The sequence below is a fragment of the Tamandua tetradactyla genome, chromosome 2 (genome assembly GCF_023851605.1).
Source record: "Tamandua tetradactyla isolate mTamTet1 chromosome 2, mTamTet1.pri, whole genome shotgun sequence".
Classification (NCBI taxonomy): domain Eukaryota; kingdom Metazoa; phylum Chordata; class Mammalia; order Pilosa; family Myrmecophagidae; genus Tamandua; species Tamandua tetradactyla.
In genome coordinates this window covers 162,522,354-162,540,040 of record NC_135328.1, presented here as the reverse complement: position 1 = coordinate 162,540,040, position 17,687 = coordinate 162,522,354, and positions in this window count along the sequence as shown.

The window sequence follows — 17,687 nt, the reverse complement described above, 5'->3', positions numbered from 1 at the left end:
ACCATCTTTGCAAAGTTGGGGTGAAATAAAGACACTTTCAGAGAAATGAAACAATTATAAAGTACTTTTTAAGAAGTGGAATATTTACCAAGATAGACCATATGCTAGGCCATAAAATGAGTCTCAATAAATTCACAAGGCTAAATAAACTCTTACAGAAACTGATAATGGCCATGTACCAAAAAAAATACAGATAACATCATTCTAGATAGTGAAAGGGTTAATACTTTCTACCTAAAATCAGGAATAAGACATGGATGTTTGCTCTCAGCACTTCTATTCAGTCTTGTACTTGAGGTCCTGGTCAATGCAATAAGGCAAAAAAAAAAAAGAAAAAAAAAAAAGAAACAATCAAAATGCATACAAATTTAAAAGGAAAAAGCAAAACTGTCTTTATTCACATATAATATGAATATCTGCATGGAAAACCCAGAGAAATTTACCAAACAAGTGCTAAAACTAATAAGTTTAGAAAAATCACAAAATATAAGCTTACTATGACAATATTCTGTGTAACAGCAATAAACAATGGGAGATTTGGATAAAAAATAGAATACCAGTTGTAATGCATAAAATTATGAAATATTTAGATATCAATTTAACAAAATATGTGCAAAATGTATATTCTAACACCTTCAAAACTTTGCTGAAATTAAAGATTTAAATAGAAAGACATATCATGCCCATTGATTAGAAGACTTCCCCAGTGAAATCTCAATTTTTGTAGAAACTGTAACCTAATTCTAAAATTTATTTAGAAATGCAAAGGATCTTAAATATCTAAAATAATTTGAAAAGAAGAACAAAGTTGGAGGACACACATTACCTGATTGCCAGACTTATTGTAAAACAACAGTAATCAACACAGTGTTTTGTGAACAGAAAGAAAGGTGTTTAGATCTACAAATCACAAGAAAGAGTTCAGAAAATGGACCCACAAATATATGACCAATTTATTTTCAAGAAAATACCAAGGTAAATCAATATGGCAAAGGATAGTCTTTTCAACAAATAAGGCTGAAACAATTCGATGCCCATATGGAAAATAATGAAACTTACTCCTTTCCACACATGGCATAAAAAAATGAATTTCAAATTAATCACAGAATACAATGTTAGAACTAAAACTATAAAACTTTATGACCTTGGGTTGGGCAAAGATTTCTTAAGATACACAAAGAACAAATCATATGAGAAAAGAACTAATGTTGGATTTCATTCAAATAAAAAAAAATCTTTTGTTCCTCAAAAGATTCCAAAAGCAAATGAAAAGGCAAGTCTTACATGGGGAAATATTTTTATCATAAAGAACTTGGATCACGAATAGGGAAAGACAACTCTATAAGAATGCAACAACCTGATAAAAATGGGCAAAAGATTTGAATAAATACCTTACAAAAAAAAAGATGCTCAAAATCTTTAGGCAATAAAGAAATGCAAATCAAAACTATAATGAGATACCACTGCACACTAGAGTGGTTAAAAATAAAAAGATTGACAAAGTCAAGTGTTAGGAGAGATGTGAAACAACTGGGACTCCCAAGCATTGCTACTGCTAACAGAAAATGATACAGTACTTTGGAAAATTATTTGGTATTTGGAAAATTATTTGGTATTTTCTTATAAAGTTAAACATACACTTACCATATGACCAAGCCATCTTAGTTCTGAGTATTTACTCAAGAGAAATGAATATGTATGTTCACACAAAGAACTGTACGTGAATGTTCTTAGTAGCTTTTTTTGTAAGAACCCAAAACTGGAAACGATTCAAATGCCTATCATCTGATGAATGCTTAAATAAATTGTCTTTATCCATACAAAGGAGAAAGGACAGAATTTTAATTAAATGGGACTGGAACAATTGGATACCCATTTTAATACAATAAAAGGAAGAAATTATTGATACATGTAACAACATTGATGAATCACAAAAACATCATGCTAAGTGAAAGCAACCAGATACAAAAGATTACCTACTGTATGATTCTAATTATATGAACTTCTAGAAAAGACAAAACTATAACAGTCAAAATCAAATCAGTAATTGCCTGGAGCTGACTATGGGTAGGTAATTCCCTAGAAAAGAATTTGAAGTTATTTGGGGGGCAAATGAAAATATTCTGTATCTTGATTGTTGTATATACATTATTGAATATATTTGACAAAATTCAATGGATTACACATAAAACTGGTGAACTTTAATGTATGCAAATTTTGTCAATAAATTTGATTTTTAAAATACTGGGAAATCAAAGAAAAGAAATGTACAGCATATAGAGGGAGCAAAAAATAGGTGCATATTACCCAGGATGTGAGGTGCCACAGAATATCTATGATAGTCTAGCTGAACTTGAAAGAATTAGTAGTCACAAGTCAGGCAGGAAACAATTCCTTGCAGATGGTCCTTTACAAATGGATAACCACGTCTTTTCCTACTGGGCAAGGGATGGAATGGCCCCATCATTAGATTGCAATTAGGAGGATGGGGGAGGATTGGTGGGTTCCATTCTTAAGAATAAAATGGAGAATGGGGATCAATGGAGCTTGTATTTGCCAATGGATAAAGTGTGCAGAAATAGAGACCAACGATGATATTTAAGGAACTTGGAGAGAGTTCAGAAGCCTTGTCTATTCTGATCTATTGTTTTGCTACTCTCCTCTGTAACACCATAGAAACTTAAAAATGTAAAGATTATGTGAGGATGGGACAGATCATGAACACGTCTCAGCTCCATTCATAGGTATGTGGTGTGACACAAGATGAGATCCTGCAAGCCAGGCTGTGTTTAGTGGGAAGACTGCTCTGGCATCCTAAGGCTTCATCCCCCAGTGAGTTCAGATGGGGAACCAGGAGAGGTGGTTTGAAGAATTTCATCCAGAAGGGACCAGATGGAGGTTCCAAAGAAGGGTCTGCAATCCAGATCAGCAAACTCAAAAGGGTGAATCTCAAAGGGATGAAGGCAGAAGGCCCTGGCACACAGTGAGGGTAGTCAATCCCTCCCACACTGAATCATGGTTGGTCTGTGTAACCTATAGAATAGGTCAGAAGTGATGGTATCTGACTTCTGAGGCTAGGTCTAAAAAACATTGCACTTCTGTCTTCCTCTCTGTTCCACTCTAACAAATCATGAGAACAGCCTGGCAGTCTTATGGAGAGGTCCACGTGGTAAAAGACTGAGGCTTCCTGCCAACAAGCAGCACCATCACGTGAGTGAGCCATGCTGAGAGCAGATCTGTCAGTACCAGTCAAGCCTTCACAGGACTGAAGCCTCAACTGATGTCTTGATTGCAGCCTCATGAGACCAGACACCAGCAATGCTACGTGTGAATTCCTGATCCACAGAAACTATGAGAGATGATAATGTTTATTGTGGTTAGTGTTGCTTTAAACCGTTGGGTTTGGATAATTTGTTTGGGGTAATTTGTAACACAGCAGATAGATAACATTACCAGGGAGAGGGACTCTCCTCTGGAGGGTCAGTGGCCCTACACAAGGGTGGGGAGGAACTCTTGAAAGGTTCAGGCAGGACCATCTGCTGACTAGATGTTTTCTCCCCCTGCAGGCAATCAGATACACCAAAGTGTTAGGTCAGGGGAATGGGGAAGGGCACTGCAACTGGAGCTGTGGAGGCTGTGTTGCCCCTCCCAACATGACTTCTGGAACTAATGAACTGCCTCTTCTGGACGTCACCTGACCTCCATCTTTAAAAGCTGCCCATGCCAAAGCCCACATGCACACTCACCTCCCACCATCTTGGGTTCGGTGAGTTCTGCCCGGGAGTGCAGAAATCACCCCTCTCCCCTGCTTTAAATTTCCTGGTATACCTTTCTTCTTTCTCACCCTTTCGCCTCCTAAACCTTTCATCTGGTGCCGGAAACCCGGGCGAGGAGCACGGGTGCCGCCTGCCTGGCCAGAGGTGCCCTGGCTTCCTCTCTCCTCCTTTCTCCACATAGCCAGCGACAAGGAATCCTTCGGCCTGCTGCTACATCCACCACAGATTGGGTAAGTCCCTTCCCTCCTAGCCCTGCTGCCGGGTCTCACAGTTCCAAGAGAGCCTGTCTGTTAATTACTCTCTGAAATCGTGAATTCATGTCAGGTTCTCTTCCAAGGGCTGAGGTGAACGGGGACACCCACAAGCCTCATACCCTTTTACAGGGACTCAAAAGGCTGTGGGGATGCCCCACTTCTCGTTTCCCTCCCAAATTCAGGTCCAGGACCTGAAAAGGCCTCAAACCAGGGTGAGACGTCCCCTGGGGAGACGAGCCCCCGCTCGTAAGAGCTCCGAGGACTCTCTCAGGGCGTTGGCACACCGACACCCCCTGGGCCAGTCCTTTCTCCTTTGAGACCTGTCAGTATGGGCAGTAGGTCCTCTCTCATGGGCCTGAGGATGGGACTTTCAATTTTAATATCCTTATGAACCTCCACAACTTTTGCCAGAGGAATGATAAATGGGCCAAAATTCCTTATGTCCAGGCTTTTTTCCTTCTGCGCTCCCGCCCCTCCCTTTGTATCGCTCTCCCCTCCCCTCCCTCCAGCGGCGCTCCAGCCACCATCTTGCCTTCCCCTCCCCCCTTCTGCTTCAGCGGCATCTCAGTCACCATCTTCTCTTTCTCTTCCTCCTTCTGTTCCGGTGACGTCCCAGCCACCATCTTGCCCTCCTCTCTCCTCTTCCATGCCGGTGGCACTCCCGCCGCCATTTTGCCTTTCTTTCCCTCCTTCTCCAATGACTCAACTGCCTATAGTAAAGAATTCCAGTATCTAGCTAATGCTTACGACCTCACCTGGCATGACATTCATGTAATCTGCTCTTCTTCCCTCACTACAGATGAAATGGACCACATTTTCAATGCAGCCAGGGCTCATGTTAACCAGGTGCATATAACTGACCACACCATGCTGGTAGGGGCTGAGGCAGTGCCACAGCAAGAGCCAGGTGGGAATATCAGGTTGACACTCCAGCGGGGAGGAATGGGCAGGCTAGATGGGACAAAATGCTTACATGCCTCATAGCCGGCATGCAGAAAGCTTCACATAAAGTAGTAAACTTTCATAAGCCAAGGGAAATTGCCCAGGGTCCTGATGAAAACCCAGCCGCTTTTCTACACCGGCTCACAGATGCCCTCTCCCAGTATACCTGCCTAGACCCCGACTCAGAGGCTGGTAAAACTGTTTTAGCCACACACTTTATATCCCAATCAGCTCCAGATATAAGGTGTAAGCTAAGAAAAATTGAGGATGGTCCTCAGGCCCTTATCTGTGACCTGGTAAACACGGCCTTTTTTTCATGATGAACTAGAGAGGGCAGAAAAGGAATCCCAGGACCGCCGAAAGGTGAATTTACAAACCCAATCCCTGATTGTGGCTCTGCGGCTCACATCAATGGAGAAGATGTCGGCTACGACTAATCCACCACCAGGAAAGTGCTTCAAATGTGGCCTTGACAGACACTGTTCCTGCCAGTGCCCCAATCCTCGACAGCCCAGGGACCATGCCCTCTCTGTGGTACAAAGGGACATTGGAAAAGTGACTGCCCCTCGGCCCCTGGCCATGGAGGGGCTGTCCTTCCAGCCCCTAACTCACCGCTGGCAGTCCTGGGCCTGGCCACCGACGACTGACGACTCCCGGTCTCAGCGAGCCCAGTCACCCTTGTCGAGCCCAGGGTAACAATCAAGGTAATGGGTAAGTCCACCTCCTTTTTAGTGGACACAGGGGCTACCTTTTCTGTCCTCCCCTCTTACTCAGGTCAACTCCTTCCTTCCCAGGTCATGGTTATGGGCATAGATGGCCGTCCTTCGTGCCCCTTAACTACTGGACCTCTTACGTGTTTAATAGAAGGGTACCCCATTACACATTCTTTCTTAGTAATGCCTTCTTGCCCCAGCCCGCTAATGGGGCAAGATCTTCTTGCCAAATTAGGAGCCTCACAACACTGGATAAAAAACCCTCAAACAAAACTTCATAGCAAGTGCCAGACTAACGTCACTATCCACAACACCACCCATGCCCCCAAAGGACAATATTTCTGCTGTAATGGAACTCTTACCAAGTGCCTTAACTCCACTGCCCCAGGACCATGCTTCCTGGTAACTACTGTTCCTCAATTGACCCTCTATGGGGAGTCCAAACTAACTTGGCTACTGCCCTCTCCTCGCTCAAAAAGGGCTCCTTTCTTCCTATCCTCGTAGGCATCAGCCTGACTGCTTCAGTGGCAGCCTCACCCACAGCAGGAGGGGCACTGGGACACAATATTTTAACCTCTCAAAACTTCGAAACTCGACTACAGGTAGCCCTGGAATCAACATCAGAATCCCTCTCCTCTCTACAATGCCAACTCACCTCACTAGCCCAGGTAACTCTTCAAAATCGACAGGCCTTAGACCTGCTGACAGCCGAAAAAAGGAGGAACGTGTATATTCTCCTAGAGGAATGCTGCTGTACGTCAACAAGTCAGGTCTGGTGGAACAAAATATTCACACCTTAAACAAACTAAGAGACGATCTCTACCACAGAAAACAAGGAACCAACTCTTCCTTAAGCTGGTTTTCTTCTCCCCTGGTGACATGGCTCCTCTCGCTACTAGGACCAATTATCCTAATCTGTCTCTTTTTCCTCCTAGCTCCCTGCCTCCTCAACTTCCTTCAGGAACACATGAAGGAACTATCCCGGGTAACAGTCAACCAAATGCTCCTGCATCATTATCATCACCTGCCTTCCTCACCAGATTCCTACAGCCAGCCTCCCCACTCCCCTGGCCATGACGGTTCCGGCCTATGACCCCACGCCACCCCATTACAGCAGGAAGTAGCCAGAAAGATCTCGGTGCCCTATTATCACAAAAAGGCTGGAATATTAGGTCGGGAGAACAGGGAAGGGCACTGCAACTGGAGCTGTGGAGGCTGTGTCGCCTCTCCCAACATGGCTTCTGGAACAAATGAACCACCTCTTCCAGACGTCACCTGACCTTCATCTTTAAAAGCCGCCCATGCCGAAGCCCACGTGTGCACTCACCTCCCACCATCTTGGGTTCGGTGAGTTCTGCCCGGGAGCGCAGAAATCACCCCTCCCCCCGCTTTAAATTTCCTGGTGTACCTTTCTTCTTTCTCACCCTTTCGCCTCCTAAACCTTTCACAAAGTCTCTAACATCTCTACATAGCAACATTCTGCCCTAGTTCACGTCTTACTAATCTGTCATCTGAATTCTTGCTATTGAGTTGTAACCAGCCTCCCTGATTCTGGTGTCAATTCCTCTGGTACATCCTTCTCTCTGGATTCAAGAGTGAGTTTTCTAACGTACAAATCCAAACATGTCATGTTAGTGCTTCACTCTCTTCCGTAGCTCCTGTTCCTTCCATAAGGGTCACCAAGTCCCAGGACCCATCACCTCTCCAGCACATCCACCCTCACCCCTTACTACCACCACGTTCGTACACTCAGTTCTCCAACCATGCCAAATTGTTCACCATTGCCTAGACCCCCATGCTTTGCCACACCTTCTGTTTCTCTATGTTTCTGCACATTCCTCTCTGTGGAATGTCATTCGTTGCCTAGGAAAAAAAAATGTCTTATGAACCCTTACTCTAATGTCTCCTTTCTCCATAAAAGGAGTTTTTGTTACATTTAGTGACCTGGGAAGTTCTTTGAATGATCTTTTCCCCTACTGCCTGATTCTGGGACTGCTGTAGCCAAAACATCCTGCCTTTTGGCTGCAAAAAGCAGGGTCAAGCAGCCTAAACCTGAAGACCTGATTCTAACCCATCACTGACACAGGGGCATGTTTGGGCAAGTCCTTTCCTCTGGGTACAATTTGATCACGAATGAAAGGGAAGGGGTAGACTTGATCTCGAAAGTCCTTTCGTTCTTTAACTTTCCATGCTACAGTTAGGGGCACTTTTTCAGTTGGTTTTCTTTTGTCCAGGAGGCCAGTGCTCTTAATTCCCACCTGTGCCACTCATCGTCTTTTCTCTTCATCCTTATAACATCAGATTGTCACAAGCATCTTTCCTGGGAAGGAAAGTAAAAAATAAACAAGTAGCAACAACAAAAACACGCAAAGAATAGAGGATATGACCAGCCAGGAAGGACAATGATCTGGACTCCAGTCTGGGGCTTAAGTTTTGGGAAATCAGAGGCGCGAGAAGCCAGCTGGGTATGACAGGTCTAGAAGCAGGTCGTTCCTTTCATTCGACATCTACTGTGTACGATATCACACAAACTTAAGCATCCCCTGTGTTCTTAGTTCAATGCAAGGTGCTGGGGATTGAGCAGTAAAAAAGGCAGACATCATCCATGCCCTGGAGGTTTAAGCAGGGCAGGCAGCGATCATATTTGCTGTTTAAGAAAGAAAGCAGGCTGCCTTGCCTAGAATGGATTGTAGGTATTAGTCTCCCTAATTTACACATGCAGAAATTGGGGCTTAGATTCATAGGGTTCATCCATCCAGAGCCCAATTCTTGCTCACCCCCCACAATATACCGGCTATCATCTGTGGCCTGTCCATTTTGGAGTCTCTTTCTATTCATGATATTGGTGAAGTAATGCCAAGGGGGAGGAGGGGAGGGGAGGGAGGGGAAAGAAAGTGATGGAAATGAGATGCCCCTGGGTCAGGATGTGCTGGGCTCACACTTCAAGTCTGCTCTGCTGTGATACACTCTGTTACAGCCTGGTCCAGAGGCCAGCCATTCCCAGGGGCTCTGGTCAGAGGGAACTGTCAGCTACAGGCTGCCCAACAAAGATGTCTCATTGCATCTTGTTCCTATCGATTACCCACCAAAGTGTCTCTCATTGTTAGGTGTTCCCCAGGGGCAAGCAGGAGAAAAGAAGTCCTTTCTCCTTTTTTGCGTTTAATGACATCCAATTGTACCCAGTGATCTCTGCCCTCTTCCTAGAGGCAGAAGAGGGGGTGGGGGTAGCAGAGGAGAGAAAGAAAACACGGAGACAGTGAGAAGGAGTCACAGGCACAAAGGCAAGGATAGAGAAGGAGAGACACTGAGAGAGACAAATGGAGTAACAGGAGCCGTATAGAAAGAGCTACAAGAAGAGACAGAGAGAGAGAGAGAGAGAAACAGGCACACAGAGACAAAGAGACATGCAGGCAGAGAAACCCAAAGAGACTGAGGAAGAGAGAGAGAGGAAAACAAATAGAGACAAAACAGGGTCAGAGGCAGGGAGACAGGGAGCGACAGAAGGAGACCCAAATAGAAAGAGAGAGAGAGAAAAAAAAGTAGACAGAACCATGGTAGGATGGAAACAAGAGGCAGGCAGAAACAAAGCAGTGAGGAAAGAAAAAACTGCAGATGACAAGAGAGAAATGTATTAAAAAAGGAAAAAAAAAAGGAGAAAGGAAGGAAGAAGGGAAGGAAGCTGTCAGGTTGGTGTTCAAACTCCTCAGCTGCATTAAAAGGTACTGAATGATGCAGCCTTTGCTACATCTCCCCTCTTAATTCCTGCCCCTCCTCACCTCTCTTCAAGATATACCTAAGCACCCTAGTCTGTTTCCAACCTGTTTGCTATTGCTGCTGCAAGCACTTTATATGTACCTGTATGTATGTGTATGTATACATATGTGCATATGTATGGATATAGATATGGATATGGATGAAATGTAGATATAGATAAATATTCTAATCTTCCCAAGATAGGCATTGTCAACTCTACTTTACAGAAGGAAAGGAAGCTCCGTGACTTACCCAAGTGACATGATCATAAGAGGCAGAACCTCGATTTAATCCCAGAGCCCTCTGCTTCCATGTCAGTACCCACTGCACTGCATCCTCAGCTCTTTGCAGGCGGTGAAAAATAACAACCAACACTTAGGGAACAATGACAGAGCTTTCAGCAGATGCAAAGCATTGCACTCATTACCTCGTTTAATCCTCCTGACCACCCCACGCGGTAGGTGCTATATAACAGAGGTAATCTTTCTGCTTTGTAGTTGAGGAAACTGAGGCACAGAGATACTGAGTAATTTGCCCAGGTGAATAAGTTAGTCAGTGGGCGGGTGGGATAATGAATGTAGGCAAGCTGAGTGCACAGCATTTTCCTTTGCCTGCTATAAAGGAGTGAAGGAAACACAGGCTTCCAGTTCTACCTCTACCACTGTTGTACAACTTCAATATCTCAGAGCCTGAACTTCATCAGCTATGAAATGAAGACACTGCCACACTACCCCAACTTCTAGACGAGGCTCAAGACCAAGTTAAAAAAAATAGCAGTGAAACTTCTTTTACAAAATCTGAAGGAGTTAGGAAGCCTGCCATGTACTGAGCTACCCCTAAATGCCGGGCACTGAATTGTGTTTTCACAGATCATTCTCATTTCAACCTCATCATATGTGTGTAATGTCAGCAGTATTAGTCCCATTTTACAAATGGAGATAGTCCTGACTGAATATTTGAAGGATATTTAATGAGCACTCCGTAAGTGCTTCACATTCATAAAGGATATTACAGTGCACAAAATGATGCATCATCTCTTTTGGACCCTTGGTGACCTTGTGACACAGGCTAAAAGACGTTAGTTCTTGTTTTGCAGATGAGCACTTACTTAAATCTTAGGCACACAGGAGCTTCGGGAGTTACTCCTAGTTGCACAGCCAGGGGCCGAGCCAGGGCTGGACTCCACCTCTTTGGCAAAGGCCATTGTCTTTATTTTCAGATGGGGAAACTAAACCCTTTCATTGGCAAATAGCTAGCAAATGGTCGGTCTGGAAATTAAATCGCTGCTGTCAGGCTCTGAAGCTCAAGCTCTACAATTAGCATATTATCCAGGTCATCTCTGGGTCAAGGAGGTCAGTAAGAATTCGTTAATTCTGTGATATACATCATAATAAGCAACTGTCAATTACTGAGCAACTCATTCATGCCAAACCTTTTATCTCTAATCCTGCAATAATCCTATGAAAAAGGTTTAAATATCCCTATTTTATAGATGAGGAGAGAGAGGCTCAAACTGTTGAAAGCAATCTCTCAAGTTAAGATTTGAACCCACATCTGCAAAATGATAGAACCCAAGAACTCTTGTGCCTGGGTCTGGAGTTATAAAAATGAACTAGACATAGAATTTTCTTGTACTCTTTGATTGTAAGTAACAGAAACCAACTCAATCCAGTTTAAGCCAAAATGAATTTATCATTAGATTACAGCATGTTTCATGGACCCTAAAAGCAGGAGTGCAGCCAGCCTTTCGAAAGGCTGAATGAAGGAAGTGGAGTTCTGTCTGCAATCCAGATGGAGCTTTCTCTCATTTCTGGTCTCTACCTTTCTCTGCATCTCACTTTTTTCTCTACAAACCATGTTCCCAGGTCCATGTGGCAGGCAGGAGATGGCAGTTTCAATGCTCTTGAAATTACACCTCCTTTGTTAAGAGTGCAGTCTAGACAGTCAGAATCACTGGGGCCACCACCAAGTTGCAGGACATTATCTGAAAGTCCCAGCTTGGATCAAGCACCCATCCCTGGTCCAAGCAACTGAGGACATTAGAAGGAAGACAAATTCTCAGTATTAGCCAGGGTTCTCCAGAGAAACAGAATGGGAACAGATAGAAATGATACGTACACATGTACATATAATGTGTTCATATATACAGAGTGATTTACTGTAAGAAATTGGCTCATGCAATTGTGGGGGCTGGTAAGTCCAAATTCTGTAGGGCAGGTTGAAGGCTGGAAATTCCTGGGGGAGTGCGCTGTTGAGTCTATGGTCCAAGTCTGCCAGGGAGCCCAGGTGGAATGAGGGGTGTAGTCTTGAGGCAGAATACTGTTCTTGCATTTAAGACCACCAAAAGATTGGTTGAGGCTTGCCCACATGGCCAGGAAAATTTACTTTACTTAAAGTCAGTTTACTGCTTGTAAATTTACTGTGCCCTTTTGAATCTGTTGTGTACCCCAGAAAAGCCATGTCCTTTAATCCTCATTCAATATTGCTGGGTGGGATCTTTTTTATTGCTTCCGTGGAGATGTGACCCACCCAATTGTAGGTGGTAACTTTTGATTAGATAGTTTCCATGGAGCTGTGTCTCTACCCATTCAAGGTGGGGTTGCTTACTGGAGCCCTTTAAGAGGCAACCATTTTGGGAAGAGCCGTCAGAATTGGCAGAACCAACAGAACAGACAGAGTCCCTGAGAAACCTGCTAACTTTCTGATGAGAAAGTTAGCAGATTTCACTATGTGCCTTTCCAGTTGAGAGAGAAACCCTAAACGTCATCAGCCATGTTGAACCAAGGTATCTTTCCCCGGATGCTTTAGATTGGACAGGTTCATAGCCTTGCCTTAATTTGTACATCTTCACAGCCTTAGAGCTGTAAACTTGCAACTTAATAAATAAATTATTAATAAATTCCCCTTTTTAAAAGCCATTCTGTTTCTGGTATATCACATTCTGGCAGCTTTCAAACTAAAACACCATCTATGAAATCCCTCCACAGTAACAACTAGACCAAGCAACTGGATACCATTGCCTAGACAAGTTGACACACATTAACCATTGCATTATTCAAACACAGCAGAGTTAGGGAACAGTCCCCAGAGTAAGGGAAAGGAATCATTAGGTCATGGGCTGTACAGATACCACATGAGCATTGACCACGGATGTGATCCAGGCCCTAAGAAACTGGAGTTTGTAAGGGAGACAGGCAGATACACAGGAAATCCCAGTCTAGCCTTGTAAGGACTCTAAGAGGGATGGTACATGTGTGAATGTATAACAAAAGCTATAAAGCAAGTTTTATTATGACTGCAATTTTAGATTATGAAATATTTATACATACAATTCTTTGAAAATCACAACTGAAGATTATTATTTGGGTATTTCAAGATAAGCACTGTAATGGTTTGCTATAACAAAACATTACTATATAAAATTTTAAAAGAAGACAGAAAAGTGCATCTTTTAATATTTAACCATGACAAAATAAGAGTGCAAGGACTTAGGGAGGTCTCATGGAAAGAGCATTGCTATCACAGATAAACTGCATTTGAAACCTGGCTCTAAAGTTTTCTAGCAGTGGGATGCTGGGGAAGTCATTCATCCTCTCTGATATAACTCATCACAAACTGGAGCCAATAGGACCAGACTGTTGGGTAACTACTGAATGACACGACTTATGAGTTAAATATGAACTCCTCAAAAGCCACCAAGCAAAGGCCAAAGTCCTTTCCCAGTAGAGCAAGGCCCAGTATGCTCTGCCCTGCCCCTGCCGTGTGTCCATTTCATATCTGCTTATCTTCTGCTCCCTCTACCTTTCCTTGCTGACTCCCCCCTCCCCCAGCTGTACAGGATTCCTTATTGTCTTGCAAAACTCAGGGGTTTGCACCTGCTGTTCCCTCTGTCTGGAATGTTCCACCCCTTGACATCTTTAAGGCTCATATCTCACCTACAATTCTTTGCTAGAGTGTCGTCTCCCCTGACCATCCTATTTAAAACTGCAACCCCTCTGCCCACACTCTCTATCCCCTACTCCTGCTTTTTCTCTATTATACTTATCGCCTTTAATCAACTATATAATTTACTTATTTTACTTATTGTCTGTCTTTCCCTATCAGACTGTAGCCTTCACAAAGATGTGGATTTTTATGTTTAGTTCACTGCTGTATCTCAGCACATAAAACAGCATCTGACACATAGAAGGCAATTCAATAGATATGTATACAATGAATGACTATGTGAAAGCATCTACAACAAAACTCAGCACATAGTAGGTATTCAATATTTATTCCTTCCTTCCTTCCATGCTATGCTGATTTGAGAGTATTATGTACCCCAGAAAAGCCATTTTTTAATCCTGAGTTCATCTTGTGGAGGCAGCCTTTCTTTTAATCCTGATTCAATAATATAGGTTGGAATCTTTTAATTAGATTATCTCCATGGAGATGTGACACATCCAGTTGTGAGCATGAACATTTGATTAAATGGAGATGTGGCTCCCCCTATTCCAAGTGGGTCTTGATTAGTTTACCGGAATCCTTTAAAAGAATAAACATTTTGGAGAGAGTGAGAAATGAGAGAAATGACAGAAGCCTCAGAGCCAACAAAAATGTGGACATGTGGAGAACAGAGACATGGATATTTGGAGATGCTTGAAGCCCAGCAGACATTGCCGTGAGATGTTAAGCAATTCAGAACCTGAAGAGAGCCATAGGAAATGAAGATACGAAAGCTGGAAGTAAAGTGAGAAACTCCCATAGGAACAGAGGCTGAAAGCAATGGAACCCAGGAGCAAGAGCCAGCATGTCTTCCAGCTGGCAGAGGTATTCCAGATGCATCAGCCTTCCTTGAATTAAGGTATCTTTCCCTGGATGCCTTAGTTTGGACATTTCCATATGCATATAACTGTAAAATTATAACTTATTAAATTCCTCTTTATAAAAGCCATTCCATTTCTGGTGTACTACATTCTGGCAGCTAACAAACTAACACACAGGCTTCTAAAATTATTGCTTTTCCTCAGGCTTAAGTTAGATATTAGTTGCATATTTTCTTTAATATGTAACATATCTCACATTCAGGCTAACCATATGTCAGGTTTCTTTCCTCTATTTCTATCCTTGCTTTTTTTTTTATATGCAACATGTACACAGAAGGCACTCCATAAATATCTGCTGAGTTGACTTATTTATCCAAGTCCTAGGAAAGCAAATAATATAAATATTCTGCCACAGCTGGCAATACTTGTAATTATCAATTCTTGATAAAGTCTTGATTATTACACTGAGGAATCCAAGCACCAAAAGAGTGAAGATGAGCGTGTAATCTGGCATCAAGCATGAGAAAGACCCTGTATTCATATATTCCCTAAGTGGACATCTGTTGGTTTTATCTGTCCAATTTTCTTAGAAGAGCTACTACTCTCCACTCTAGAAAAGTCCTTCTAGCAGAGCTGCCAATCTTCGGACCAGCACTGCCCCTGCCTTTAGCTCTGGTACTCAGGCCAGTCAGTCACAGTGTCCCTTTCCTCTGGCTCCACAGTGACCCAATTAAAGTCCCCTACCTCTTCTCCCCACCCCTTTTTTGGGGCTGGAGGGGGTGCATAGTCCGGGAATTGAACCTGGGTCTCCCGCATGGAAGGTGAGCATTCAACCACTGAACCACGCATGTACTCTCCTCATTTTTTTTTTTAGCTACCAGAGAAAGTTTCTTTTTTTTTTTTAAGTAATGAGATGGAAAGTTCTGCATCTATGGCCAATGGTAGCCATCTTTCTTGCTCCAGGGAGAAAGTCTGTCAGCAATAGAAAAGAGAGAGAAACACACAGAGGGAGGCAAGGACAAAAGATGGACAAGGAGAGAGGAAGAGAGGGAATATGAGCAAAAAGAAGACCTGCTATATCCCCCACACAGTTGCTGACACATAGCAGGCATTCAAAAAAATAGTTGCTGAATGAATTTGTTGAAAGGGAGAAGGGGAGAGAGAAAGAGAACTGGTAACTTTATTTGCATCCAAATGCAAACACTTACTTATTCATTTTTTCTTCATTTATTTTTGGAGTGCGCATCCTCTACTAGGCACTGTGCTAGGAGTTGATGCATATAATTTTCCCTGCATCACTTCCTTTTTAACAGCTGAGCATCCCAGGAAGAAAGCAGCATTGTTTACTCCCATTCATAGATGGATAATCCAACCCTCAACAATGTTAACTGTTAATTTACAGTTTTGAGGTTAGAGACGACTCATCTTAGATTCAAACTCTATCACTTATTACCTGCGTGATTTGGGAAAATTGTTTAACCTCTCTGAGTTTCCTTGTGGCAAAATGGGGAGGAGCAGTTACATCCCTCATAAAGTGTTGTGAGGATGAAATTGGATCTTGGACATGAGATTCTGAGCATAGACTTGGCCCTCCACAGCTGTCCAGGTGCTCAGGGTCCTCTCTTATTACCTTCCCACTTTCTGTGCAGTAGGTATGCTCACATAAGTGTGGTGCGTGAACACACCACACGCACACACATATTCAAGTGACTTGGACAGGGTTAAGTAACTGAACAGGGTGTTGAACGTCCACCTCTGACTCTAAAGTTGTTCTCTTTTTACTACACCCAAGTTGCAAACAGGATGGTGGGGACACTCAAATCTGCGTTGTGGGAAAAACCTGGACTTATTTGGTCTGGAGAAGACTCAAAGGACCATGTGAAAGGTCATTACAAGGAAGAGAAAGCAGACTTGCTCTGTGAGTTCTCAGTGGCAGAACTACAGCCTGGAGGAGGTAATTACCAGAAGTCAGAATTTTGCCTAGTAAATAGAATTTCCTGAGGGCCACCATGTGCAGCCTTCCAGAGAGGTGGTGAAATCCCTGTCACTGGTGCTAAGCAAGCAGGTCAGTGACCTCCCTGGAAGGCACGTCCGCAGGAATGCAGGCATGGGCGGTGCAATGGTGGCTTAGTGGTAGAGTTCTCGCCTGCCATGCTGGAGACCCGGGTTCCATTCCTGGAGCCTGGCCATGCCAAAAAAAAAGAAAAAGAAAAAAAGAATGCAGCCCTGAGGTGTAAGTTCCTTCAGACCGTGAGATTCTAAGGGCTTTTTTGGATACAATGTGTATATTTGAGATTGTCCGGCTAGACACCACTTCTGGAGGAACCAGATTTCATAAACATCAAGTTTCTGTTGAAGGGCCCAGGCCTTAAGGGACTGCTACATAGTGGAGTAGAGAGGCCAGGCCATTTGTTGTCCTTGACATGAGTCCTCGGTTTGTCATGTCTTATCTCTCTAACCATCAGGACTGTTTCAGTTTGCTAAAGTTGCTGAAATGCAATATACCTGAAATGGGCTGGCTTTCACAAAGGGAATTTATCAGCTTACACATTTACAGTTTTAAGATGTGAAAATATCCAAATTAAGGCATCAACAGAACGATGCCTCCTCTGAAGAAAGGCTGCTGGGACACCTCTGGCCACATGGGAAGGCACGTGGCCAGCCTCTGCTGGTACTTCTTTCCCAGGTTTTATTGTTTTCAGCCCCTTGTTCCAGTGCTTCCCCTCTGAGCTTCTGCGGGTTCTCTCAGCGTTCTAGGGCTCTTCTCTCTGAGCTCTCTCTAAACTTCTCTGGGTGTTGCTCTCTGAGCTCTCTGGGCTTTTTCTGTCTTTTATCCTCATAAAGACCCCACTAAAGGATTAAGACGCACATTGAAATCTAATACTCATCAAAAGTATCTAGGTTTATAGCAGCGTTATTTACAATTGCAAAGAGATGGAAACAGCCAAAATGTCCATCAACAGACGAGTGGCTAAACAAACTGTGGTATATACATACGATGGAATATTATGCAGCTTTAAGACAGGATAAACTTATGAAGCATGTAATAACATGGATGGACCTAGAGAACATTATGCTGAGTGAGTCTAGCCAAAAACTAAAAGACAAATACTGTATGGTCCCAATGATGTGAATCCACACTTGAGAATAAACTTGGAATATGTCATTGGTAACAGAGTCCAGCAGGAGTTAGAAACAGGGTAAGATAATGGGTAATTGGAGCTGATGGGATACAGACTGTGCAACAGGACTAGATACAAAAACTCAAAAATGGACAGCACAATAATACCTAATTGTAAAGTAATCATGTTAAAACACTGAATGAAGCTGCATCTGAGCTATAGGGTTTTGTTTTGTTTTGTTTTGTTTTTACTATTATGACTTTTATTTTTTTCTCTATATTAACATTCTATATCTTTTTCGGTTGTGTTGCTAGTTCTTCTA